The 24,283-nt window shown below is 31.3% G+C and overlaps 1 pseudogene; it reads right to left on the reverse strand.

Moving 5' to 3' along the window:
- Positions 1-23,274: 23,274 nt before the first annotated feature.
- Positions 23,275-23,421, reverse strand: LOC145286652 (U2 spliceosomal RNA; annotated as a pseudogene).
- Positions 23,422-24,283: the final 862 nt, after the last annotated feature.

Consider the following 24,283-nt stretch of genomic DNA (forward strand, 5'->3'; position numbering starts at 1 on the left):
CTTTGTGGCTTAGTGGAGGATGCCCTTTTCTCTATCCTGCAACCTCTCCCCCACAAAAGAGACGTTGCGAGTCTATTGTTTTATCGTTATTTCCATGGCAGGTGCTCGTCTGAACACCAATCTCTGGTCCCCCCCTCGCCAATCTTTCACAAAAACACCCGTCTAGCTGAATCCACTGTCAAAAATTTCCCCCACTCTTTATCTGTGCCTAAATCAAAACGTGGATTCCATGAACAAAGCTTCTTTCTTAGAACTGCACGCCTGTGGAACTCTGTTCCGTCTGCCAGCTTCCCACCTGACTACAACTTGGATGTCTTCAAGTCCAACGTTAACAAATTCCTAATGAACCGCCACCTTAAGTAAACACTTCATCAAATCTTCACACTAACGTAATGTACTTGCAATAACCCTTATCCCTGAGTGGCTTCCGGGCCTTGATAAATGGTGACCACTGTGTAAAAAAAAAACTTAATAAAATAAACGCTGCCTCTCAGGTACGTAAATCTATCTACCTCATATGCGTATATTATATTTTTAAGGTGAATTCATACAAATGAGTTTTCACTTAAAACAACAAACAAAAATCCGAGCAGAGGTTGTTTCAGTCATCTGACAATCAGCACACTTTAAAGTTAGTAGGTTCTGATTTATATTAATAACGAAAATGGTTAAATGAGGTTAAACGCATTATGAGCCTTATAGAAAAAAGACAAAAGACTATTTCCTGCTTAGAGAAAAAATAGGGAATATTTTTTAGGAAGTGTACCTTATTTAACATAAAGATACAATGGAGACAGGATATCAACATCTCTTATGAATGGAAGCTCCTGATATGAACTCACTCCCACACGATTGAGAAATCGATACTGTGTTAAGACCGGAAAGTGTGCTCCGAGTGGTAATCTCCCAGATATGACAACAGTACTTAGACTTAGAACAAAACAGGCTCATATATCTGGAGGACTATATAAGGATATTATAGATGCTTTCTAGAGTAATGGTATGATCCAAGCATTTTTTCAACAATATAAACAAGAGGTTTCATATAAAATTTCCATTTCAAGTCTGGGAGGAAAGTCACCCTACAGATAATCAAAGTAGGCGTTTTTCCTCGAGGACGGTGCCATTCAACTCGATCGCAGAGAAGTGAAAACCCAAGCGTTCGTGCTGAAAAATGAGCAGCCCTCCGCACTATTTAACTATGTTCTCCAAGTCAAAGGAAAAAGAGACAGAAATATTTTACTTAGCAGTACTCATAGACTGTCGTTGTTTCTTTATATATGTCTTTTTCACAAATGTCTTTTTTATGGATGACTTTTTTATAGACATATTCTTTATAAATGCTGTCTTTATAGATGTCAATATATGATCGCAGACTATCACGTGCAAGATTATTTCTGGTGATGAGGAAATGGGTTGGCTACAAAATGGATCCTTGAAGCGTAAGACTTTTACTATTTTAACAAACCTATAAGAGAAATGGTGGATAGAACATTTACAGATATTCCATAAAAAACCTTTGCATCAAACCTCATCGAAAGCTTTTAACATATAAACAACTATCGCTTTAGCTTGCTCACATGTGTGATCACAATTTAGTCATTAATCTACTTCCGTTGAGTAATGATGAGTATGTTTGGAATTTTTCTTTGCCTAAAAAATGTATTTTTTGATTGTCTTCTATGGATATTTTGAAAAAAAAATCAATATAAAAATGTTTTTATTTTTAATGCTTTATCTACAATCGTTCTGTAATTTTATATATATATCTTAACTTTTATTTTATTAAGAGTAGTGATTTATGTGAAGTGTGTGAATTTCCGGTGTAAATCACAAAATGTATTCAAATAAGATTTATTCCATATTTTCTTATAGTGTAACGGGTGGACGTTAGAGTAATTATGTCTGGAAAAGAGATAAAGAGTAAGCCAGAAAAAATATATAGAGAGGTAAAGAGTGGGAGATAGATAAAGATAGAAAGACAGGAGTCAAAATTTATTTATGCTAATTCTTATTTGAAATCAGTAATCAAAGTAGAGACATCTGAGCAGACTGAATATAAAAGTTCATAAAAGCAAAGAAAACGAAATTTAATTTTTTCCTTCGCACAAAGCAATTCTAGGCCGTGAAAGAATAACAAAAATTATTTTGGAAGGTGTCCTTTGTTTCGAAAGCATTATAAAACAATTATATGTAATATGTGTAAATTCAACTTCGTATATATATATATATATATATATATATATATATATATATATATATATATATATATATATATATATATATATATATATATTACAGTACCGAACTGATGATGTGGTATACTTTAAACACCTTCAAACTATAATTAAATAATTCTTTCCGTGAATTGCTACAATTTAATCAGTGTATTGAAAATGTTTATATGTGATGTTCTATGACAGTGAAACAAAATCCGCCAGGGCAACACCAGTTTCATCTAACAGTTGCTAATAAAACTTTTCTTAATCGAAATAAGATTTGGATAATTGGGTGTCAATTAACGACTGCCGTTGAATAAAGGGCAAAAGTTATATGTCGAGAAAGGATTAACCCAGCTGACAGCTTTTTTAATTGGCTTTTATGAAGGACAATCTAAAAGAGATTTCCTAATTGATTTCTTTTGCGAATTAATCTTGGAATTTTTCATGCTTTAACGTATCCATATCCAACCGCCGTATCGGATTAATGCATTTAGTAATTTATATGCAATTTTCACCACTGATCATTCTAGAATTGGACAGTTTAACGGTAATTAATCGCTTAGATTTCAATGTTGAAATGTTGTTTAGCGTAGATAATCCATTGGTCCAATTTTGTATGAATCAGATGATTACATTGTTGGCATTCATTTTCCCGATATCTTTCAAGTTAGAATGTGTCTTTATAAAAAGAGTTCAGATAATTATAGGAGCGACCACGTGAAGCTTGCTAATATCAAAAGCGAATTTACTTCTATGTTACGAATTGAATTCGAACTTGGCATACCCAGGTTGTCAGGCGTGTCGTTTACGAAAAAAAAAACACAAGAACACAATAAAAAATAAAATATGAGGTCGATAACTGATGTGTGAATATTGACTGAGAGATTTCGCTTTTAATCGAAACATATCGGGTCTTTATGAACTCCTAGCTCACCCGCGAACTTTTGAATTTAGCAAAAATAAGTTGCATATAAATTCTTAGTGTAAGAGATACACAAATCAGTTATTTTTACTCTTGAGTTACACAAGTTTAATAAGTTGTGAGTGCCTATAAAACGCATGGGAATTATGAAAATCAGCCAAGGTATATTTAGTAAATGTAGACTTTATAATACTGCCTACATAATACTTTAAATTATTTCATTTTCAGATACAGAAAGAATGGAACATCATAAAAAAATAAAAATATACTTTCGTGGGATCGATAACGTTTAAATTGTTTCACGTCGAATATTTAAGTTGAAAATGATATTAAATTTCGATACCCCATATCGCATGGTACAAGACATGTCAAATCATTTATTATATAGTTTTTGTCCCCATAAAAAGTTTAATTAAGTGAAAACCAAATTACTCTTTTTCATTTTCAACTCTGTTCCGTCTGCCTGCTTCCCACCGGACTACAACTTGGATGTCTTCAAGTCCAATGTTAACAAATTCCTAATGAACCGCCCCCTTAAGTAAACACTTCATCAAATCTCCACACTAACGTAATGTACTTGCAATAACCCTTATCCCTGAGTGGCTTCTGGGCCTTGATAAGTGGTGATCACTGTGTAAAAAAAAAAAAAAAATTCTCCAATAATCGTCCTCATTAGTAAAATAAATCAGATATCCTCGACTTGCGGTAGAGGCCGAAAGAATGTTTAGTTTTATATTACCATTATCTTATCTAGTAATACTTTAATCTACATAAACCAGAACTAAAAAATATATGGTTCAAATATACCATGTTTATTTTCCATAAATCCCACTTGAATATATGCATATCCAATATATTCATTTTTCATTTTCCATTGAAAACACGATTAATCTATTATGTCTTTGGATATTCTTTCTGTCTGATCGTCCATTATGACCTATTTGTTCTTCATGCTTGATTATAATTTTGTAGTCCTTAATCTATAAATGACGTTAACTAACTTTAAGAATTCATGTCAAATCTTATATATTTCCCTAAACTATAAAACAATTCATGTGTAAGTTTCTACAGGATTTCACACGAAGATACTGTATTTAATACATCCGCATTAAATTTATTAAGGCAAGATATTTAATATTTCTGACATAAAGTGCGAGGATTTCTATACATGTATTTAAAAAAAAAGACTCGTCAAGAAGCCATTAGTCTGTTACGAAAGAATCATTCCGTAAACAAATTCTATAAATAAGGCAGACTTATTTATCTGTCTCTAGGATAAAAAGCAAATATCTCGATTAGTCCAAGCAATATTTTGGTACGTTTAGCTTTTGTGCACTTATTTATGTGTATATATAATAACAATCAATTATAGATATTAATAACCAATTATATATAATAATAAGCAATTATATATAATAATAAGCAATTATATATAATAATAAGCAATTATATATAATAACAATCAATTATAGATAGTAATAACCAATTATATATAATGATAAGCAATTATAGATAATAATAAGCAATTATATATGATAATAAGCAATTAAAGAAAATGATAAGCAATTATAGATAATAATAAGAAATTATAGAAAATAATAAGAAATTATACATATAATAATAAGAAATTATAGATAATAATAAGAAATTATAGATAATAATAATCAATTATACATATAATAATAAGAAATTATAGATAATAATAAGAAATTATAGATAATAATAAGAAATTATAGAAAATAATAAGAAATTATACATATAATAATAAGAAATTATAGATAATAATAAGAAATTATAGATAATAATAATCAATTATACATATAATAATAAGAAATTATAGATAATAATAAGAAATTATAGATAATAATAAGAAATTATAGAAAATAATAATCAATTATACATATAATAATAAGAAATTATAGATAATAATAAGAAATTATAGAAAATAATAAACAATTATAGATAATAATAAGAAATTATAGAAAATAATAAGCAATTATATATAACAATAAGCTATTATAGATAATAATAAGCATATATATATAGAATAATAAGCCATAATGGATAATAGTAAGCATTTATATATAATAATAAGCAATTATAGATAATAATGAGCAATTATATATAATGATAAACAATTATATATAAAAATAAGCAATTGTAGATAATGATAGGAAATTATATATAATAATAAGCAATTATATATAATAATAAGCAATTATATATAATAATAAGCAATTATAGATAATAATAAGCAATTATAGATAGTAAAAAAACAATTATAGATAATAATAAGCAATTATAGAAAGAAATACGCAATTACATATAATAATAGGAAATTATAAATAATAATAAGCAATTATAGATAATGGAAAGCAATTATATATAATAAGCAATTATAGATAATAATAAGCAATTATATATGATAATAAGCAATAATATATAATAATAAGCAATTATAGAAAATAATAAGCAATTATATATAATAAAAAGCAATTATATAGAATAAAAAGCAATTATAGATAATAATACTTAATTATAGATAATACTAAGAAGCAATTATATATAATAATAAGCAATTATATATAATAATAAGCAATTATAGATAATAAAAAGCAATTATATAGAATAATAAGCAATTATATATAATAATAATAATAAGAAGAAGACATTATACATAATAAGCAATAATACATAATAATAAGCAATTATAAATAATAATAAGCAATTATAGAAAATAAAAAACAATTATAAGTAATAATAAGCAATTATAGATAATAATAAGCTATTATAGATAATAATAAGCCTAATATATAATAATAAGTTATTATAGAAAATAATTAGCAATTATAAATAATAATACGCAAATATAGATAAACATAAACCATTATAGATAATAATAAGCAATTATAGATAATAATTGTTGTGGTGGCAACCACTTATTTGCATATGCGAATAACATAACACTATAAATGGCAAGCCTAGGTTGGCCTTGGTGTGTCTTACTCAAATGCCACCGGAAGTGACGCCGAAGAGCGTACATGTCCTCCCACCAAGACTCTCTGACTCGACACCGTCATTTGTACATATTGTAAATATACCTTTTCTTTAATACACTTATTATTGCGTTATCTTGTTGTTTGCGTCTTCATTGTATTTCCTTACTAATTATTGTTCAACCTTGCAACCACAACAGTTGGCGACGAGATATGAAGCGTCAAGTATAACAGTTTGACGAAGAACTATTTAAAAAAAATAAAGAAAAAAAGTACAACGCAAAGGTTGACCATTTTTTTTTTTAAGGAATGCAAAGTGTTGACGAGCAAATAGATTTTACGCTAAAGAGAAGTTTCAACTCAAGTGAAAAAAAAAACTCTAACGTGGCAATAGCGACAATTTACGCCGTTTTCTGGGAATCCGACTTGAAAACGAATGTAAAAGTGAATTTTTGTTTTGTCGCTATACAGCAACTCTTACTAAAGGACCAACTTGCAAACGAAAAGCGAACTTTGTTCTGTCACAAAAAACGACAGGTCAGACCCGTATTACGAAAAGCAAGGAAGTAACCTACGAAAAAAGTTCACCAGTGGATTCTAATTACTGTTCTCCGTAAACAAAACAACAACTAAAGGACTTTTTAATTAATGTTTTGGTTGACGTCAGTACTAAAAGGAAATACCACAGCTAAAACTAAAATTCAAGGAAAGGATTTTTTTTCTTGAAGTTGTCACTGAATAACGGATAATACAGTAAAATGTCACGAAAAAAAAGGTAATCTCAATTTAAGAGGTATTTTAATTACTAAAATACTAGAGAAAAAAAAACTCAAAGAACTAAATGTACTGCATACATTTATTCAATTGTGACTCGATTAAAAAAAACCCAAAGTTTTATTTTGTGGAAAGAGTTACTTATTAGTAAGTGCCTAAAAACGGAAAGTCAATTCCATTTCGTGATTCTAGATAAACCTGTTTTATTTTTTTTTTTGCAGCGTGACTCGCAAAAAGTATATATTATTGCAAGCAACGATATTATTATTGAAAACAGGAGCTTACAGCAATTTGCTTTTTTGTTGTAACCCAAACCGGTGTATATTGTACATGGTACAATATTTTTTTAACTACACACTAAAAAAAAACAAAAAAAAACATGGAAGACTTATCAAAAATGTTCATGCAATTTTTACAAGCACAGGCTGAGCGGGATGAACGCAGACAAGCTACACAAAACGAGCTTTTTCAAACACAAATACAGGCGCAGGCTGACCGCGAGGAAAAGAGAGAGGACAGATTATTGAAATGGCAGCAGGAACAAGAAGAAAAGCAGAAAATGGCACGATTTAAGCAGAAAAAACTGCAATTGGAACAGGAAGAAAGGAATAAGAAACTACAATTGGAATATGAAGAAAGACAAGACGAACGTTTTGCTAAAACACTGGAACTACTAAAGAGTAATCGAGAAAATGTCGATAGTGTTAATTTCTCCCATATAACTATTTTTAATAGCATGGACACATTTCATTATGTGCCTGAGGAAGAGAAGAATTTTGAAGCATACTACACAAGATATGAGGATGTTTTTCAACTGGATTGTAAAAATTGGCCAAATAGTCAGAAAGTGAGCCTCTTACTCAGAAAATTGGGTACATCAGAACACAGCAAATTCGTAGATTACATATTACCTAAAAAAACTGCGGAATTAGAGATCATGGAAGCTGTAAAATTACTAAAAGAATTATTTAATCCAAATATATCTCTTTTTCATAAAAGATGGCTGTGCATGAATCTAAGAAAGATGGACAACCAAGATTATTTGACATACGCATCAGTTGTCAATAAAAACTGCGATAATTTTAAGCTTGCAGAACTAACGGTAGAAGATTTTAAATGTCTAATCTTCGCCCAAGGGTTAGTTTCCACGAAAAATGCAGAAATACGCAGACGAGTGTTGTCTAAGCTGGAATCTGAGCAAGATTTAACCCTCCAGAAACTAGCAGAGGACTGTGAAAGGGCCATTACACTAAAAAAAGGATTAAAAAATATAGAAGAATCCGGAGTGGCATATGTAAGAAAAGTTAGAAAACCATACGCACCAACCAAGAACTTTACAAAGAAAAGCAATGGAACGGGATATTCCAAAGATAATAACCATAAATATAGTACAGAATATAACAAGCCTCTTCCTAGATATAACTGTAAGAGATGTGCAGAAAAGCATTGGGAATCAGATTGTCCTTATAAGAAGAAAGAATGCTACATTTGTAAGAAGGTGGGACACAAAAGCGATTGCTGCAGATATAAAGATTACACCAGAAAGAGAGTACAGCAAACAAAATCAAATACAAAATTAGACAAAGATCGGCGAAAATACGTAAAAGTGGAAATATTTAAAACATCAATAAAGTTACAACTCGACTCCGGCTCCGATGTTTCTATAATAAACCTGAATACGTGGAAAAAGTTGGGAAAACCGGCCATGATGAAAACTAGTAAAGCAGCCCGGACGGTAACTGGTGGTGGTATAAAATTTGAAGGAGAAGTTGTCCTCCCGATAAAATTGAAAGGGATGTCGAAGAAATTAAAAAATATTCGTACTAAAAAATAGTGAAAATCTGTTTGGAATAGATTTAATTGAGAAATTCGGACTATGGGATAAGCCAATCAATACATTCTGTAAAAAATTAGAATGTTCTTCTCCAACAACAGTAAATATAAAAGACGATTTAAAAAAATTATTTCCTGAGGCATTCACGACTAACTTAGGTCGCTGCAATAAATTCAAGGCCTCGTTTGAACTTAAAGAAAACGCCAGGCCAATCTTTAGAAAAAAGCGAAATGTTCCGTTCGCTGGGTTGGAAAAGATTGATAAAGAATTAAATAGATTGGAAACGACGGGAATTCTATCAAAAATAGAACACAGCGAGTGGGCAGCCGCCACCGTATACGTAAAGAAAAAGATATTGAAATCTGTGTGACTTCCAATCTTGGGAGGGGGGTGTTGTGGTGGCAACCACTTATTTGCATATGCGAATAGCATAACACTATAAATGGCAAGCCTAGGTTAGCCTTGGTGTGTCTTACTCAAATGCCACCGGAAGTGACGCCGAAGAGCGTACATGTCCTCCCACCAAGACTCTCTGACTCGACACCGTCATTTGTACATATTGTAAATATACCTTTTCTTTAATACACTTATTATTGTGTTATCTTGTTGTTTGCGTCTTCATTGTATTTCCTTACTAATTATTGTTCAACCTTGCAACCACAACAACAACAACAATAATAATAATAATAATAATGATAATAATAAGCAATTATATATAATAATAAGCAATTATATATAACAATAAGCAATAATATATAATAATCAGCAATTATAGATAATAATAAGCAATTATATATAATAATATTAAGCAATTATATATAATAATAATAAGCAATTATATATAATAATAATAAGCAATTATATATAATAATAATAAGCAATTATATATAATAATAATAAGCAATTATATATAATAATAATAAGCAATTATGGATAGTAATAAGAAATTATGGATAGTAATAAGCAATTATAGATAATAATAAGCAATTATATATAATAATAAGCAATTATATATAATAATAAGCAATTATATATAATAATAAGCAATTATATATAATAATACGCAATTATATATAATAATAATAAGCAATTATAGATAATAATAAGCAATTATATATAATAATAATAAGCAATTATAGAAAATAATAATAAGCAATTATGGATAGTAATAAGCAATTACAGATAATAATAAGCAATTATATATAATAATAAGCAATTATATATAATAATAATAAGCAATTATGGATAGTAATAAGCAATTATGGATAGTAATAAGCAATTATAGATAATAATAAGCAATTATAGATAATAATAAGCAATTATATATAATAATAAGCAATTATATATAATAATAAGCAATTATATATAATAATAATAATAAGCAATTATAGATAATAATAAGCAATTATATATAATAATAATAAGCAATTATATATAATAATAAGCCATATTAGATAATAATAAGCAAATATTTATAATAATAATAAGCAATTATAGATAGTAATAAGCAATTATAATAATAATAATAATAAGCAGTTATAGATAATAATAAGCAATTATAGATAATTATAAGCAATTATAAATAATAATAAGTAATTATAGATAATAAAAAGCAATTATACATAATAATAAGCCATTATAGAAAATAATAAGCAATTATAGATAATAATAAGCAATTATATATAATAATGATAAGCAATATTAGATAATAATAAGCAATTATAGATAATAATAAGCAATTATAGAAAATAATAAGCAATTATAGATGATAATAAGCAATTATAAATAAAAAGCAATTATAGATAATAATAAGCAATTATAGATAATAATAAGCAATTATAAATAATAAGCAATTATAGATAATAATAAGCAATTATAGATGATAATGAGCAATTATATATAATAATGATAAGCAATATTAGATAATAATAAGCAATTATAGATAATAATAAGCAATTATAGATAATAATAAGCAATTATAGATGATAATAAGCAATTATAAATAATAAGCAATTATAGATAATAATAAGCAATTATAGATAATAATAAGCAATTATAGATGATAATAAGCAATTATAAATAATAAGCAATTATAGATAATAATAAGCAATTATAGATGATAATAAGCAATTATATATAATAATGATAAGCAATATTAGATAATAATAAGCAATTATAGATAATAATAAGCAATTATAGATAATAATAAGCAATTATAGATGATAATAAGCAATTATAAATAATAAGCAATTATAGATAATAATAAGCAATTATAGATAATAATAAGCAATTATAGATGATAATAAGCAATTATAAATAATAAGCAATTATAGATAATAATAAGCAATTATAGATGATAATAAGCAATTATAAATAAAAAGCAATTATAGATAATAATAAGCAATTATAGATAATAATAAGCAATTATAGATGATAATAAGCAATTATAAATAATAAGCAATTATAGATAATAATAAGCAATTATAGATGATAATAAGCAATTATAAATAAAAAGCAATTATAGATAATAATAAGCAATTATAGATAATAATAAGCAATTATAAATAATAAGCAATTATAGATAATAATAAGCAATTATAGATGATAATAAGCAATTATATATAATAATGATAAGCAATATTAGATAATAATAAGCAATTATAGATAATAATAAGCAATTATAGATAATAATAAGCAATTATAGATGATAATAAGCAATTATAAATAAAAAGCAATTATAGATAATAATAAGCAATTATAGATAATAATAAGCAATTATAGATGATAATAAGCAATTATAAATAAAAAGCAATTATAGATAATAATAAGCAATTATAGATGATAATAAGCAATTATAAATAATAAGCAATTATAGATAATAATAAGCAATTATAGATAATAATAAGCAATTATAGATGATAATAAGCAATTATAAATAATAAGCAATTATAGATAATAATAAGCAATTATAGATGATAATAAGCAATTATAAATAAAAAGCAATTATAGATAATAATAAGCAATTATAGATAATAATAAGCAATTATAAATAAAAAGCAATTATAGATAATAATAAGCAATTATAGATGATAATGAGCAATTATAAATAAAAAGCAATTATAGATAATAATAAGCAATTATAGATGATAATAAGCAATTATAAATAATAAGCAATTATAGATAATAATAAGCAATTATAGATAATAATAAGCAATTATAGATGATAATAAGCAATTATAAATAAAAAGCAATTATAGATAATAATAAGCAATTATAGATGATAATAAGCAATTATAAATAATAAGCAATTATAGATAATAATAAGCAATTATAGATGATAATAAGCAATTATAAATAATAAGCAATTATAGATAATAATAAGCAATTATAGATAATAATAAGCAATTATAGATAATAATAAGCAATTATAAATAAAAAGCAATTATAGATAATAATAAGCAATTATAGATAATAATAAGCAATTACATATAATTATAAGCAATTGTAGATAGTAATAATAAGCAATTATATATAATAATAATAAGTAATTATAGATAATGATAATAAACAATTATGTATAATAATAAGCAATTATAGTCATCCACATACATTAATGTTTCACTATATCACAGTTCCTTAAGTTGGCTAGACGATAAACTAACTCATTCAGGATTGAAACTCGACCTCTCTCTCTATATATATATATATATATATATATATATATATATATATATATATATATATATATATATATATATATATATATTAAGTAATGTGATCTATAATTTAAAAGTTTTAAAAAATTTTTAAATTTAAAAATCAAAATTTAATTAAATAAAAAATCAGTTTCATAATCATATTGAATTAGCTCTAGGACATTTAACTATCGAGCTTATTATATATCTAAATTACAACGAGCATTTCCTGTATTTTAATTAAACTAGTAATTTCACTATTACATTAAAATACACTTAGCTCTTTAGACTATTATTCTAATCTCCTTTAAATTATATATATATATATATATATATATATATATATATATATATATATATATATATATTAAGGGGATCAGAACAACAGTCCGGAGTAAAGTTAATTAATAGGATTAAAATAAAATAAAACAGTGCTCATTGTCATGCACACATATGATAATACCATATACCTTTCGGGATAGATTACAATATTAGTTTATGAGAACACTTTGAATGGGTATTCTTCATTGCCGTGGTCTTTTTTTACTCTAAAAAAACTATAGATCTCTTATAAAAGATTTATAGTGAAGCAAGTGTTACGAAATAACTAACTGCATATGTTCTCATCTTACACTTCTTATTAAAATGTCAAGGAAAATATAATACAATCTGGAAGTTTCCTTGGATTTAGACAAGCCCGTTCCACAGCAGACATCCTAACTGTAATCTCTGAACGTATATACCATTCACTGGACAAAGCGGGGGAGGGCAGAGCGGTAGCTCTAGATATATCTAAGGCTTTTGAAAGGGTATAGCATGAGGGTCTCCCCAGGAAGATTAGATCATACGGTATCACTGGTAGAATACTTTACATAATTAAATCCTTCTTAGATAAGAGAAAAATCCAGGTTGTCCTCGACGGTCGTACATCTAAACAATATGATATAAATGCAGGAGTGCCCCAGGGGTCTATCCTTGGATCTCTAGTGTTCCTGATATTCATAAATGACCCCCGCCCCGACAGAATTGCCTCTGAGGTGGGTATATATGCTGATGACACTACACTATAACAGGCACGACAGGAAGACAAATAAACACATTTCTAAAGAAATGGCAGAAACACTACCTCTAATCTGTAGTAGAATGGGGACAAAAATGGATGGTCATGTTAAATGCCGCCATTCAATAATTACAAGAAACCTTCTCTACCACCTATAGCAATGGCCAACGGCTCATTATCTGAGAGTACATATTTCAAACTCCTTGGCCTAATGTTCACAGGAAACATGAGTTGGAACAATTACATTGAAAGCATTGCCAGGGCCACTGCAATAAAGGTGGGCTCTCTCTATCGTGCTAGACAACTACTGACACCCGAAAGTATCCTGTAATTCTATAAGGCCACCATTCGCCCATTTATGGAGTATTGTTGTCACATTTGGGCTGGTGCATCTGCTACTAGTCTCTCGGTCCTTGACAAGGTTCAGAAGAGAGTCACAAACCTGATAGGCCCTGAAATGGCATCTAAGCTTCAGCCCCTGTCCCATCGACGAAATTTTGCATCCCTCTGCTTGTTCTACAAGTATTTTAGTGGTGAATGCTCTGACGAACTGCAATCACTTGTGCCCCCACGACGTGAGCACCCTCGACAAACCCGACAGGCTGCTAAATTTCACCCCCACACTGTAGAGATCCCTAGATGTAAAAGATCTTTCTACTCCAATAGTTTCTTCCCCAGAACCGCTAGACTTTGGAATTCCATTCCAGGTCCCAACAGTACTGACGTGCAGAAGTTCAAGTGTAACGTGAACCGACATCTTGCTGCCCAAATCCCTACATAGTATCCCGGTAGTTGTTGACCCTGATAGTAGCCCCCTACACCAAAGTGGCAATCTGCCTTGTTTGGGTGAAAATTTATTAATAAAAAAAAAGATTATTTGTATGGAGAGTCCAATCCATTTTACTGTTTAACAATTTTTTTCTTAAGTAAAGTAATATTTTTCTTCCGAAAGGTATTCAAAAAGTTACTTCATAGCGATCCAATTACAGAATAATTTAATCTATTATTCCAACACTGTCAGCCGAATATAAAATTTCCGCTGAAGGATATACACCACAAACCAATTTTAATAACAATTTGATATTCGAATTAACGAGGTTTTTCAGCAATAGAAATGATAACGAAGATATCAACACTTTTTCACAGAAATATACATGCAACATTTCAGGCACTAAAATCGATTTTCGAATCTAATATATATATATATATATATATATATATAATTCGGAAAATATATTTTTATGTACAGAATAATATATATACGTATGTATATATATATATATATATATATATATATATATATATATATATATATAAGAGCAAATAGTTAATAAAACATGTTAAAAACCACTTTGAAAAAGAGTTAAAAACATATTTAATCTGAAAAGGAAACAACTAATAAGTGGATAGTCCTTAATCCGCGGAGTTTCGAAGAAATACTTTCTTTCTCATCAGAAGGTTGGAATTAGCAAAATGTGGGATCGGATTTTGTATACAAAAGTATTTGATGAAACTGCAAGTAAGTCAAAGATCTTACTTTATAACAAAGAGTGAAGCAGAGGGAACATGGTGAAGAAAAAAGTGACCTCACGCGAATGGATAGTCTGGTGAAAGGTAAATTATCCAATGACGGTAAAGACTAAAAATATAAATCCAAGAAAGTTAATTGAATTTCCATTCGCACAAGTAAAATCCAAGGAAATCACATAATTGGCAGATGGTCCAAAATAATCCAAAAGGCCAAAATCCAAGGAATAATTCACAAATATGTACAAGGAAAAGGGGGAAAATTCTAATAATATTAATGAAAGAAAAATAAGATATGCGTTTGACACGGCTGCAGAGATAAAATATAATTAGGAAAAATCAGTGAAGAAGAAGAGAGAAAAAATTAAATGGTGATAGAATTAAATATAAAATAGAAAAGCAAATGTCAAAATGACCCAGATAAAATGATGCTAGAAGGCGCGAAAAATATATAGGGCAAAAATAAATCAATTGAAATGTACAGGTTATTACTTAAGAAAATATCAGCCAGAGTTGTTAAAAGACACTAAATGGAATAAATAAATACATAAAGAATAAATAATAAATAAAAAATAAAAATAAAAAATAAAATAAAAAAATGTTTAAGGGGAGAGGATGGCCGGTATCTGCAAATTCCGGATAAAGCCAGTAAGTATATAAGTAAGTACATATAGTAAAATATAAATAAATATACATACAGGATATGAATGTGTGGGTAGATTGATATATATTAGGTAGATAAGAATATTTAAAGACTAAAACGGAAATTACAGATAAAAAAACCCGGCCAAGCAAAGAAGAAATAAAGAATTAAAATAAAGAATTATTAAGTTATAAAGTATTAAGAAAGTATGTAGAAAAAACGATAATGTTAAAGAAAAATTATATATCTATCTGAAAGGTTAAAGTAATAACTATGTAATTTCAAAATTACCATAATTAAATTTGGACTTCTGTTTACAGAAAGAGATCAGTTCGTTTTTAGAATTCATTATATTGTTACTTTGAGGGAAAGTAATTATAGTTATAGCTTCGGTTGTGCAGAGGCGACATGACTTAGAGCCTGGATTATAAGACTTAACTTTTTTATGATAGTCCATTTGATTGAGAAGGGGGTATTATTAGAGTTAAGTTTTTTAATTAAAGTGGTTAGAAAAGTTCCTTGGTTATTATTAGAATTATGGTTGTTCAAAGAAGAAATGTGGTTTGATATTCTTTTCTTAATTAAGGCTGAAGTAGCGCCGATATATGTATGAACTTTATTAAAAGCTTGAGGTCTGGTATTAATATTAATTTGCTGATTTGTATTAGGGAAATAGTTTGAATTTTGTTCATAGTGTTCAACAAAGGGTGGGACAATGATTTTACGAGGACTATTTTGGATGGGATAATGAGTGTTGTTAGTGTTAGGATGGCTTTTAGGAGAATTATTATAATAATTATTATTATTATTATTATTATTATTATTAATATTATTTTTGCTAGTTGCATGATTGTATATGGAGGGGCTGCTCAAGTGGTATATTGGATTAGTAACTATATCAGATGGAGGATGGGAAGAAGGATAACTAGAAGACGAAATATTAGTGTCTGTTACGGGAGGATTGCGTGGGAGCTCAGTAATTGTGCATGAATATATAACATCTTTATGGATGCAATCATTTATATATATATATATATATATATATATATATATATATATATATATATATTCACCTCAAACAAGGCATATTGCCACTTTGATGTAGGGGGCTACTATCAGGGACCTAAGTTCCAGGGGTACTATGTAGGGAGTTTAGCAGCAAGATTTCTGTTCACTTGAAATTCTCCATGCCAGTACAGTTGGGGAAGCAGGAAACCGGAAGAGAATTCCAAAGTCCTGCCGTTCTAGGAAAGAAGCTATTAGAGTAAAAGGCCTTCTTACATCTAGGGATCTCAACTGTGTAGGGGTGGGACTTTGCTGCTTGTCGGGTTTGTCAGGGGTATTTTCGTCGAAGGGATACAAGTGTTTGTAATTAGAGCATCCACCATTAAAATACTTGTAAAACCGGCATAGCGATGCAATATTTCGTCGGTGGGACACAGGCTGAAGTTTAGATGACAATTCAGGACCTATTAGGTTGGCGACTCTCTTTTGGACCCGGCCGTAAAATACGCAGAAATATTTTATTTTAATTTATACAGAAACTGAAACTTGTATATGCGAGTATTATATATTTTAAACCGTTTACATCTTGTAAGTAATAAAAAAATAATCTAGCTGAGATCAAAACGAAGACGTAAAGATAGTGAGTCAAGTACGATAACCATTAGACCAGCGTGACACAATCTTTAAAAGGTGTTTTCAAACAACTTATTCTTTACATAATAACCCATAAGTAATCTATAATGTGAACTATTAGAAATAAATAAAAATGACTCCCACGTACCAATTTTTCAAGTTTAACCCCTTATCAGCTCTTATTTACGGATGAAAATAGATTAAAAAGTTTTCCACATTTCTGAATATCTTATATATCAACTTTAAAGTCTATTAAAAATTGTTGAGTACATAGGTTGAGAAGTGTCCTCACATACACACAAGGATAGAAAAAGAATTATAACAATTATTTATTTATTTTCAAACTAGGAACGTCCAAAAGTAAGGGACAAAATTGAGAAAAACAATGTAAACAGCCAAAAAACAATAAAAATGCATGTACAATCAATATTTAGTAAATGAACTCTTGCTCTCAATGACAGCTGCACATCTTCGACTACAAGAACGAATCAGTTCTTGACAATCCTCGATACTAATTTTAGACCATTGTTCTTGAAACTTTACCCACAAATTCTCCGTGTTGTTAGGATTTCTTTCTATAACTTTCATTCCTAAGGTCTTCCAAAGATTTTCTATTGGATTTAAGTCAGGACTCTGCGGTAGCTAATCAATAATTTCGAAATCTTGCCAGCTAATGTAACTTATTACCACCTTTGCCTTGTGACATGGGGCATTATCTTGCATAAAGGTAGCACTATGGAAACCTGAATTCTGTATGATTGGCACAACATGATCTTCAACAATGTTTTTATAGATCTGCGCGTTTACATGAGTTTGTAACCGGACAAAAGGCGTTCTACCTTGGCTATAAAACAATCCAAATACCATGACGCTTCCGTCCCCAAACTTGATAGTTTTCTTAGCACCCTTTGCATTTAATCTTTCACCAATATGTCTCTTCACATTGTTTTTTTTTCATCATTTCCAAATACATTAAACTTGCTTTCATCACTGAAAAATACTTTTGCCCAATTTTCATATGTCCAAATTACATACCTGTTTGCAAAATCTAATCTCTTCTTATTCTTCGAACTAACAAATGTTTTTTCCCTGGGGTTCGATTAAACAGCCCTATTCCTTGCAGTGGTCTAGAAACAATCTCCTCAAAGGAGGCAAAAAGGTGGAAGACTATGCGATTAGACAATGTGATCTTTCATTATTCTTATTATTATTACTAGAATGTCAGTAGTAGTACTAGTAGTAGTAGTAGTACTACTACTACTATTATGGGTGGTAGTATTAGTAGTATTGCTACTACTTTGTTCGCATTCTCTGGTAACTGTCACCGTCAATCGTAACAGCCATTGCTTTAGTTTCTATCTTCTAATTTAATAAATCACAGCATAAATCGACATTTTCTTTCGAACAATTGAATGATGTAGGTTCGCAAACACGAATAATTGGCATTCAAATTATGGCAATGTAGAGGAACGTGTTTATTTTTTTTTTTATTACATTTTCACCCCAAACAAGGCAAATTGCCACTTTGGTGTAGGGGGCTACTATCAGGGGCAACAACTACTGGGGTACTATGTAGGGATTTGGGCAGCAAGGTGTCGGTTCACGTTACACTTGAACTTCTGCACGTCAGTACTGTTGGGGAAGCAGGGACCTGGAATGGAATTCCAGAGTCTTGCGGTTCTGGGGAAGAAACTATTGGAGTAAAAAGATCTTTTACATCTAGGGATCTCTACAGTGTGGGGGTGGGATTTAGTAGCCTGTCGGGTTTGTCGAGGGTGCTCGCGTCGTGGGGGCACAAGTGATTGCAGTTCGTCAGAGCATTCACCACTAAAATACTTGTAGAAAAGGCAGAGGGATGCAACATTTCGTCGATGGGACAGAGGCTGAAGCTTAGATGCCAGTTCAGGGCCTATCAGGTTTGCGACTCTCTTTTGAACCTTGTCAAGGAGCGAGAGACTAGTAGCAGATGCACCAGCCCAGATGTGGCAGCAATACTCCATACATGGGCGAATGGTGGCCTTATAGAGGTACAGGATACTTTCGGGTGTTAGTAGTTTTCTAGCACGGTAGAGAGAGCCTACCTTTCTTGCAGCGGCCCTGGCAATGCCTTCAATGTAATTGTTCCAACTCATGTTTCCTGTGAACGTTAGGCCAAGGAGTTTGAAAGATGGACTCTCAGATAAAGAGTCGTTGGCCATTGCTATGGGTGGTAGAGAGGGTTTCTTGTAATTATTGAATGAAACTAGTTTAGTCTTGGCAGCATTGAACGCGACCAACCACTTTTGTCCCCATTCCACTACAGATTGGAGGTCTTCCTCTAGTGTTTCTGCCATTTCTTTAGAAATGTGTTCATTCGTCTTCCTGTCGTGTCTGCCATAGAGTGTAGTGTCATCAGCATATATACCCATCTCAGAGGCAATGTTGTCGGGGAGGTCATTTATGAATATCAGGAACAATAGAGGTCCAAGGATAGAACCCTGGGGCACTCCTGCATTTATATCATATTGTTTAGATGTGCGACCGTCGAGGACTACCTGGATTTTTCTCTTATCTAAGGAGGATTTAATTATGTTAAGTATTCTACCAGTGATACCGTATGATCTGATTTTACTGAGGAGACCCTCATGCCATACCCTGTCAAAAGCCTTAGATATATCTAGAGCTACTGCTCTGCCTTCCCCCGCTTTGTCCAGTGAATGGTATATACGTTCAGAGATCACAGTGAGGATGTCTGCTGTGGAACGGGCTTGTCTAAATCCATATTGTTTGTCAGTCAGTAGTTTAGTATCTGTAAGATGATGGACTAGAGCATGGTTAATTATGGTCTCAAATATTTTGGCAAAAAGTGGGAGGAGGCTAATGGGGCGATAATTTGACGGGTCTGTCCTTTCGCCAGAATTCTTGAATACTGGTACAACAGAAGCAGTTTTCCAACAGCCCGGAAAGCAAGCTTCATTAAGGCATTTGTTGTAGAGTTTGGAGAGAACTGGAGCTACTTCGGCTGAGCACTTTTTTAATAGCACAGCTGGGATAAGATCGGGTCCACATGCTTTTGAGGTGTCAAGGTTTTTTATGATAGCATGCACCTGAGCAGGGGTGGTTTTCAGATCGTCTAGTGTGGCGTCTGTCCGCATAGGAAAGTCAGGTAGGGGGTGGTTGGAAGGGTCCAGTGTGGAGTTTGAGGCAAACCGACTAGCAAGCATGTTAGCCTTGTCGGTTGCTGAGGAGACAACCTCGTGATTGTTGGTTAGTGGGGGAATTGTTGATTGCCCATTATTTACTACACTGTTGTAGATTTTCCAGAAGTCTCGAGTTCCTAGTTTTTGTGCTTCGATGCGCTTTTTAGTGGTTTTCGTAAATTCTCTCTTAGCTGTCGCTATTTCTTTCTTAACGTTATTTCTAGCTTCTATATACTTCAGTCTGTTGTAACTGGACTTATGTCGGTTAAACCTACGGTATGCATGCTGCTTTTGAGTAATGGCATTTGCGCAAGTCGACGTAAACCATTGGGGAGAGTGGGGCTTACTATAAAATTTCCGCATGGGAACATGCGCTTCGATTGCAGTTTTGAACCAGTCAGTGGTCTCGTTTGCACATTGTTCAGCAGGGAGAGAGAAAATATTTTTCCATGGAGCATCTCTAATTAGTTCCCTGATGGCTTCCCAGTCAGCCTTATTATAATATCTCGTTGTTTTGAGCACTGTCTCTTCAGCTTTGGGTCTAGAGTTTAGGGCGATTTCAACCATTATCACTGCATGATCAGCGTTCCCGAGTGGGCTGTGGGCCTTCGTTATTGCTCGAATATTCGGAGATATTGCACAAGAAATGGACGAGGAATATCAGAGATCGTGTTTTGTTTAGGGTGTGTAAGTATAACGAAATAACAACCAATAATATAAGTAAATGAATAACCGAAAGGAAAGGAAAACTTTGAAAAATGAAAAATAATAACATTATTATTATTATTATTATTATTATTAATAATAATAATAATAAAAATAATAATAATAATAATAATAATAATAATAATAATAATAATAATAATATGGCTGCATTTTGAGCATACAGATAAATGGTAAAAGCATAAACCCGCAACAGCACTCCAAAACGAGAATCACAAACTCCTATGGGACATGGACATACAGACGGACAAAACCATCCAAGCAAGAAGACCAGATGTCGTAATAATTAACAAGAAAGAGAAATCCTGTCAAATCGTAGACTTTGCTGACCCAGCTGACCACAGGGTGAGTATGAAAGAAAAAGAGAAACGAAGCAAATACACAGAACTAGCCAGAGAGTTAAAAGGGATTTGGATGATGAAGAAAATCAAAATAGTACCGATAATCGTAGGAGCACTTGGAACAAATCCCGAAAAACCTGTAAAAAAGAATGGCAGAAATTGGAATCAGAGGAATAGCTGCAAAAATACAACGCCTAACGATAAGGAAAACGGCTGAAATATTAAGGAAAGCCCTTGAATGCGGAGAATAACAAAAGACAATAGAACGAAGAAGCGTTACAGGGAATGAAGAATACCGAAGCTGCAGATCTACATGATCTACACACCCTATCATGCATCTCTCCATTATTTCACTACCGTCCCCCCCTAAAAAGTGATACCAAAGAGCCGAGAAGGGTCAAGGAGGATGGAAAGACCGAGGAGGTAGCACTGGCCAGACCTCCGCTGGATAACATGCGAAGAGAACTGGGATCTTGGGGAGGCTAATTGCCACTCAAATTTCAGTATAAACCAATGGCCACTGCCAGCGAGAAATCAATGGTAAGAGGCTGTTGCGATGATGCAAATTTATTTGCAAATGCTATCGAAGGAGGAGGAGAGAGCTGGACGTCTGGGGAGACTTGTTGTCACTCAGCTTCCAGAGAAAACCAAAGGTCTCCAATCAGATCGTTTGCTGACTTGTGTGAAAGCTCCATGTGAGCCGATAATAATAATAATAATAATAATAATAAGAAGAAGAAGAAGAAGAAGAAGAAGGAGAAGGAGAAGAAGAAGAAGAATGAGAAGAGGAGAGGGAGGAAAAGGAAGGGAAGAAAGAGTTTAAAATATTTTGAAATGAGAACCCAAGAAACATAAATATGAGAAAAAAAAAAATAATAAAAAACAAACAAAAAAGACGGAAGAGAAATTCGAAAGAAAAGAAAATTTAGTAAAAAAAAAAATCCCCCAAAATGATAAAAAATAAACCTTATTTCGCAAATGATTATTTAATAGTAATAACCATCTATTGTTTATTTTTTAGAGGGCAAGAAGGGAGATATGCTACTTTCCGTTATTTGTGATTTTTATATTATTTTTTTACTTTTGCTTCAAGCAATAGAGTTTGCATTTTAGTCGTAGGGATTGCTTCCGAAAATATATTTTTTTAATTCAGCCATTTTTTGCAATACGATATAAGATAATATTATCCCCTTACAATCCATAAAATAATGTTATTACCCACACACTAAAAAAAAAAAAATCTTATTTTCATATTTCCATGTGAGAATCTGATTATAAATTGTAGGGAAAATAAAACAGGTTCATTTTGACATGCTTTAGGCGTTTTTATTTTCTTTTTGTATGTTACGAAGGTGTGCCATTGGTATAATGGATACCAACTCAGCTAATATAATGCCAACGGATTTATTTCGGCATTTAAATACAAATACGGTTGTAAAAGGTACAAACCCACTATTTATTACAGGCCAATAACAACCCATTATCAATTAATCGTATAAAATGAATCATGTCGAGAAAAACAAGGCCGATAGCTATTAGTCGCGTGCTCTCCTGTAATGAATGACTGCGTGAATATAGAATTAATACAGAAAAGTGATCCCCCACTTTATATCACAGCATGTAGTAAGAACAGATGGTATTTATTTGCTCCCCCACTGAGCAAATTAGGCACAAGGCCGTTTTTAATGTGAGGTAAAAACCAGCTCCCCTAAAAGTAGGCAAAAAGGGGGCACTCTGGTTACCAAAAATAATAATTGTCCCAGTATAGAGGGTTTCCCCTCCATTGACTGGTACAAATTATCTTAAGTGCAGCATCTGCCGGAACAGATACTACACTTTGATCTTAGCCAAAAGGCCAAGAAAAGGTTATTTATTTGCTCCCCCCAACGAGCAAATTAGGCACAAGGCCGATTTTTAATGTGAGGAGTGAATGGGAAATGGGGACCAACTCCCCGGGGAGTAGGGGAGCCTGATTGTGACAATTGGTATGAAGGGTTGCCCCTACATTTACCAAGGTCTTATATGTGAAGCTGCCCTCACATATGGTCTTTTCTTGCAGTATCTGCCGGAATAGATACGGTATTTATTTGCTCCCCCACCGAGCAAATTAGGCACAAGGCCGATTTTTAATGTGAAGAATGAAGGGGAAATGGGGACCAACTCTCCGGTGAGTAGGGCAGCTGGATAGTGACAATTGGTATGAAGGGTTGCCCCTACATTGACCAAGGTCTTATCTGTGGGGTCGCCCCCACATACGGTCTTTGCTTGCAGTATCTGCCGGAATAGATACTACACTTTGATCTTGGCCAAAAGGCAAAGAAAAACTTAAAAAGTTAAGAACAGCATCTATTAACAACAGACCTTTGATCTTAACCAAAAAGGCCAAGCACAAAAGTGTTACGGACAGATCGACAGACAGACCGACTGACCAACGGAGTGACTTATAGAGTCGCTTGCACGCAACTAAAAAGCAGCTATATCCAATTAAAAACATTAAAAATTATGTTTCGCAAATTTTTGAGATGAGGATTTTATTTTGTATTATTTGGTATGTTTAGATTATTACTCTTACCTTGTATGTTAATACTAGAACGTTTTGGCCGATGTAACCTCCGACTCTTCATGTGCGTCTTGTTGAAGTCAAATAATTTTATGTCAAACTAGAGAATCTTTAAAGATTTTCGAGCGAAACACTTCATTTAATCAACAGGGGTAGCTTTTTCTCGTTC

Source organism: Euprymna scolopes, chromosome 10 (assembly GCF_053919585.1).
Source record: "Euprymna scolopes isolate OS-2025 chromosome 10, ASM5391958v1, whole genome shotgun sequence".
In the NCBI taxonomy this organism is placed as follows: Eukaryota; Metazoa; Mollusca; class Cephalopoda; order Sepiida; family Sepiolidae; genus Euprymna; species Euprymna scolopes.